This window comes from Orycteropus afer, unplaced genomic scaffold (assembly GCF_000298275.1).
Source record: "Orycteropus afer afer isolate SDZICR_OR568_19922 unplaced genomic scaffold, OryAfe1.0 scaffold00981, whole genome shotgun sequence".
Classification (NCBI taxonomy): domain Eukaryota; kingdom Metazoa; phylum Chordata; class Mammalia; order Tubulidentata; family Orycteropodidae; genus Orycteropus; species Orycteropus afer.
In genome coordinates this window covers 65212-72028 of record NW_006922568.1, presented here as the reverse complement: position 1 = coordinate 72028, position 6817 = coordinate 65212, and positions in this window count along the sequence as shown.

Sequence of the window (6817 nt, the reverse complement as noted above, 5' to 3'; positions counted from 1 at the left end):
GGGAACTCTGGTAGGGTAGTGCCTAAGACACTTGACTGCTAACCAGAAGGCTGGCGGTTCAAACCCCACCAACCACTCCTTGGAAGGAAGGTTGGACATTCTACTTCCATAGTGATATTGCCTCGGAACCCCAAGGAGGGGTCTCTATGAGTCAGGTCTGACTTGACAGCACATAACAACAACAACAACATATGAGACAGGGAGAGAGATGATTTATCTAAGAGAAATTGGTTCACACAGTTGTAGAGGCTAGCAAGTTCCAAGTTTGTGGGGTCGAACATCAAGCTTGAGGCTTTTTCTGACTCACACAACTATAGGGGCTGATGAACCCAGGATAGGCAAGGAGTATAGCAGACTCCTGACTTCGAAGGATGATGAACCCAAGATCAGTAGGTAAAATGGTAGATTGTTGGCTCATAGGCATGAAGGCAACTATCCCAAGATCACAGGCAATGTGGCAGGCCACTGGTTCAACTCCCCAAACCAGATGATAAGCTAGATGGTAAGCTAGATGCAAGATCCAAATCCAACAGAAAGCCCAAGAATTTTGCCAAGACATCTATACATATATTAGAAGTAGGCCACTCTTCTGAGGAAACATCATTTCAACTAATTGGCTGCTCATAGCATATCTCAAGTAAAATGAATCCAAGTAAAATGAATTCCCTGAGAATTTCAATCTTTTTCCATTTATCATGATGTTACTTATTGGTCCACTTATAAGGGTTTTTGTTTTCTTTGTGTGAGGTATATGCCATGCTGAAGGATATAGTCTGTGATCTTCATCAGTGTGTGCTTCAACTCATCTTCGTTTTCAGCAAGCAGTCTGCACATCTATCGCAGGTTGTTAATGAGTCTTCCTCCAATCTTGATGCCTTGTTCTTCATATAGTGACTATCATATCCTGTTCAATGTCACATTGCAGGTCCTCCCATTCAGAGGTGGCTTTTATTTCTTCACTCCTGAATCTGGGCTGGCCTTGTGACCCAGCCAGCCTGACCCAAACAGAAGCTTAAAAAGCCCATGTGCACCAAGACTCGCTGTCTTGCTACACTTAGAATCTTGAGACCACCATGTGAATGAGCTTGAGCTAGCCTGCTGGATGATGAGAGGCAGGCACACGCGAGGCAAAGACATCCCACTTGTTCCCCCTGACACAAAACCAATTGTGAGACATGTGAGGGAGGCCATCCTAAACTATCAATGCCCTGTCGAGACTCTGGCTGACCGCAGATATAGAGCAATCTCATCTGAAGTCCAGGAAACTGGTACAGATAGGAAGAACCACCAAGCCAACCCCCAGAAGAGTGAAAAAGAATGTGTTGTTTTAAGCAAGTTAATTTTAGGAATCAGCAAGAGCCAACTGAAACAGAGCCCCGTATTGGGCCAGTAGGAGTGCTGTATCTGGACTTCAGACTCTTATTGCTGCCTCCTGTCCCAGGAACCACACTGTCCAGAGAGCACAGAGAGCTATCTTGCTAACCTGAGTATACAGCTTTCTCTGGCCTCCCTCTTGGTGAGCTGGACCCCAGTCAGTTGTCACTTGCTGAAATAAAGAATAGGAAAGTATTGTGGCATGACTATTCTTACTAACTTGTTTCTGAAATTTCGACATGGTCTGTCCTAGTATGCTTCCTCTCTAGGGCTGTAAAATCATTGTCCTGAAAGCAGCAGTCACTTTTTCATTATAAGCTGCTATTCTCTTTAAGAAACAAAACAGTTAACTGCATATGTGGCCTCTTGTCTTGATGACAGGTTCTATCTAGAGGGTGATATCTTTGTCATGAAGCAGTCAAGATGTAGATGAGTACCAGAGGGATTACTAGAAAACACACCTCAGCTATATATTTCATAATAGCAATGGTCCCATCTATCTCCAGAGAGGAAAGGAGAAACAGACAGAGAGGGTTTTTCAGTTCTGTGAATAAAGGTTTATTACTTTCCTCTACCTTCCATCAATCAGTTCAATGCTAGGAGAACTAAAAAGGAAAAAGCAAACCTAATCTTTGTGTCTGCTCATAAAATAAAATGGGCAGAATATTCCTTCATTCCTGACCTTGAAAGTAACTTTTTTAAAGTTGGATAAAACCAAGGATCATGATTTGATTAGAACTAGAAACTGGAAGAGAGGATCTGTAGCTTTTAACTTCAGCTTCAACATTTATCTAGCTACTGTAGTTCAAGTTGGCAAACATTTATGGGCACCTACTCTGTGCAGGGAACAAAGTAAGTGAAGCAGAGAATACGGAGACAAACAAGGACAGGGAGTGAGTAACACACAACTATAATATGCAACAGAAGGTAATAAGTGCTAGAAACAAAGAACAAGCAAATGAAAAACAGGGAAAAAACAGATTAACTCTGAATTTGAGGCCAAAACCCTCACCAAAGCCAAACTCACTGCTGTCGAGTTGATTCTGGCTCATGGAGATTCCATGTGTTACAGATTAGAACTCCTCCATAAGGTCTTCTTGGCTGTAATCTTTATAGGATGGTTCCTGGGTGACAAAAACAGTTTGCACTTGACTGCTAAAGATTGGCAGTTTGAACCCATCCAGAGGGCAGTTTTCTCTGGTAATTTGTCTGTGGAAGAAAAGTCCTGACAATCTGATTCCATTAAGATTACAGCCAAGAAAACCCTATGGAGCTGTTCTACTCTGTAACACGTTTGCCATGTGTTGGAACCAACTTGCCAGCAGCTAACAAAAACAATAATCTTTACTGAAGCAGATAACCAGGTCTTTCTTCCAAGACCTTGTTGGGTGGGTTCAAACTGCCAACCTTTGGGTTAGCAGTCAAGTTCAAACCATTTGTGCCACTTAGGGACCTTACTGAAATTTAATAGAGAAGATGGGCTATGAGATGGAATGTGATTTTTGCAGGCAGAAATAATAGGGAAGAAGATTGCTTGAGAGAGAAAACAGAAACTGCTGCCCTGGAGCTATAGATGGAAACCATATTTTGAGGAAGGTCCGGAGTTTCTATTCTATCATATGAGTGATGTATAAATTTACATCTTCTTTAAGTCACTGTTGAGAAGAAAAATTGATGGGAAGAGCATTCCAGTTAAAGAGGAGAACATGAGTAAAGTCAGAAAACTGGAAAATGTGTTAAGCAGAGCAGAAACCTCAAGTAGTCCAGTGACAACTGGATGGACTTTGGGGCTAGGGTGTGGTAAGAAGAAGGTTGAGAAGAGGTGGTTGGAGAGGTAGTTTGGGAGAAGATCATGAAGGGCTTTATGGTGTACTGTATATTTGAAAACATAATTCTCCCAGAGAATTTTCTTTCCTTCTTCCAGGGCTAGGGATACAGGCAATTCAGGATCACTTAATTCAGTTTTAGGGTGTGAAGCTTTCTGGGTCTCTGGGATGAATTGAGAGAGACTTGGTGGCACACACGTTAAGTGCTCAGCTGCTAACCAAAAGGTCAGTGGTTCAAACCCATCAGCCACTCTGTAGGAGAAAGATGTGGCAGTTTGCTTCTGTAAAGATTACAGCCTTGGCAGTTCCACTGTGTCATATAGGGTCACTATGAGTCAGAACCGACTTGATGGCACCTGAAAAGTGTTGGCCACGTTACCTTCATCATTATATATGTTTGTCTATCCATCTGTCTATCTATTTGCTGAGTCAACAAAAAGCAAGTTGAAGACATCACGCCTCTTTTACCCCAAATACTTCAGCAGTGTGTATTTCCTAAGGACAAGAACATTCACTTATATAACCATGTTACAAAGGAGCCCTGGTGGCACAAAGGTTAAATGCTCTATTGCTAACGAAAAGGTTAGGGGTTTAAATTTACTCAGAAGCTCCACTGGAGAAAGAACTGGTAATTTGCTCCTGTAACAATTACAGTCTAGGAAACACTATGGGGAAGTTCTGCTCTGTCATAAAGGGTCACTGTGAGTTGAAAACTTGACAGCACCTAACACAACTATCCAAAATCATATTAATACAATGTTGTTGTTGTTAGTTGCTATCAAGTTGTTTTTGACTCATAGCAACCCTATGTACAACAGAACAAAACACTACCTAATCCTGCACCATCCTCAGAATTGTTGCCATACTTGCAGAAATTGAGATAGCTAGAAGTTTATCTAAGAAGCTCTGGTGGCCTGGTGCCTAAGGCATTTTACTGCTAACCAGATGGTTGGTGGTTCAAACCCACCAGCCACTCTGTGGAAGGTATATTGGACAATCTACTTCCATAAAGATTTACCACTTCGTGGAATCAACTCGATGGCAGTGAATTTGGTTTGGTTTTTTGGAGAAGTTTATCTGATAATTGGCAATCTAGTACAATACATGAATTCCTAAGTAAGGTTAACTCTGATGTTGTTAGTGCCTTCCAACCAGAGGGGCTCATCTGCTGGCACTATGTGAGACAGTGTTTCCCTGCTATTCATAAGGTTTTCAGTGGTCAATTTTTTTTCAGAAGCAGACCTGGCCACTTCTTAGTCTATCTTAGCCTGGAAGCTTTGCTGAAACCTGTCCACCATGGCTGACCCTGCTGGTATTTGAAATACTGGTGGCACAACAAAATACATAAAACTCTTGTTCCTCATCCTACATTGGTGAGTAGCAACTGGGGTCTTAAAAGCTTTCAAGCGGCCATGTAAGATGTAGCTAATGGTCTCCTTTTGTCAGAAGTGAAGAAGAGTGAAAAAGAAAAAAAAAAAAAGGGCATTTAGAAGCAATCACCCCTAGGACACACGATGGCCCTCAAGACCAGAAGAATTAGATGGTGCCTGGCTGCCAATGCCAACCACTCAGGAAAGGATCAAATCTGGAGATCCTGGATAGAGTGGGAGGGAAAACGTGGAACAAAATCCAAAAACTCAAAAATGACCAGAATTACTGGTCAGACAGAGTCTAGTGAGACCCCTAATACTATGGCCCCGGGATACATTCTGGGCCTGGAATAAAGCTCACTCCCAGGGGCTGGCTCTCAGCCCAATAGTAAACAAGGTGTACATGAAGTCCACTCAACCCAGGGTGATGCACCCACATACTCTATGGAAATGCATCCCTTGGAGTAATCGACCATGGGGCGCCAGAGGAGCAACATTCACCCAGAGGAAATGCAGGACACACAGGAGTGCATAACTATGAGGGGCATGAGAGGGGTTACTGGGCAGGCAGGGGAGAAGACTGGGTTAGGATTGAGAATGGTAATTGGGGAGTGAAACTAAATGTACATGTAATGTTAAATGTATAACAAACTCTGCTCTGTAAACTTGCACCTAAAGCACAATAAAAAAAAAAAAAAGAAAAGAAAAATAAAATCCTGGTAGCATAGCTTCCAGCATCACAGCAACACACAAGCCACCATAGTACCACAAACTGGCAGACGAGTGGTGGGTTAATACAGTATATCTAATTGAAGTCCTTGGGTGTACAAATGGTTAATGAGTTCAGCTGATAACTGGAAGGTTAGTGATTTGAATCCATCTAGAAGCACCTCAAAAGAAAATCCTGGTGATATGCTTCCAAAAAATAAGCCATTTTTCAATGTGTCATGTGTCCCTATGGGGCACAGTTCTACTCTGACACACATGGGGTCACCATAAGTCAGAATTGACTTGAAGGCAACTGGTTTATTATCTAATCAACAAGGCTTATTCACATATTGCCAATTGTTCCAAGAATGACTTTTCTATCATTTTTTCTTCTGGTCCAGATTCAATCCAGGATTGTGCCTTACACTTCCTTTTCACATCTTTTTAATCTCCTTTATTCTGGTCTAGCTCCTCAGCTTTTCTTTGTTGCCACATTGGCATTTTAAAAAAATGGAGGCCAGGTATTTTTCTAAAATGTCCCTCAGTTTAGGTTTATCTGATTTTCTTGTGATTAGATTTGGTTGACGAATATATTTACTCAATTGTTGAACCTCACCACACACAGAAAAGCATTTCCGAATTGAAAACTCACACCACCGAGAAAAACAAAATCAAACCCACCAACTAACTAGAGTGTGAGACTTTTTTGGACGGTTTTTGTTTGTCTTGGTTTTGTTTGTTTTTTTGTCTTTAGATTGGGGATATATCGTCAAAGTACGATGTTCAAAAGTTACTAAGGTTAGTTCTCCTCCAGACCTTTTTCAGCATGGTTGTTATTCATTTGCTTCTGTTTTAATTCCATTTTAGGGTTTCCCCCCATCCTTGTTAATTTAGTTTTATGCTTTTTTTTTTAGTATGCAAAGCATTAGCAAGTTTCCAAAAGTCAAAACTTAACAACAAAAAGTGTATTTAAAGAAGTGCCTGTCTCTCCCCTAGCTTTTCCAGTCTGTTATTGCCTATCTCATGTAGTTATCAATTGTATGTTTCTAGTTTTTTTTTGTGTGTGTGCTTCCCTTTGCAAAAACAAGCACTCTACTTGTATCTTTCTGTATTTTCTCCTTTTTCTTACAAAAGGTAGTAAACAATATATATACTATTCTCCTCTCTGCTTGTTTTCATTTAACAATATATCAAGAAATCAGTCTTTATTGGTTGATAGAGAACTTCCTATTTCTTTCTACAACTGTGTAGTAATCCATTGTGTGAATGTATGGTAGATTATTTAACACATCTGCTCTGTATGACATGTAGATTACTTCCAATATTTTGCAATGACAAGAAATACTACAATTAATATTTTTGTGTATACGTTTTTATTGAAATGTTTGTGTAGGTGCATGTTCCAGGAAAATTCTTAAGAGTGGAATTGCTGGACCAAAATGTAAATACATAGGTTGTTGTTGTTGTTATGTGCCATCGAGTCAGCCCTGACTCATAGCGACCCCTCCTTGGGTTTCCGAGGCAGTATCACTACGGAAG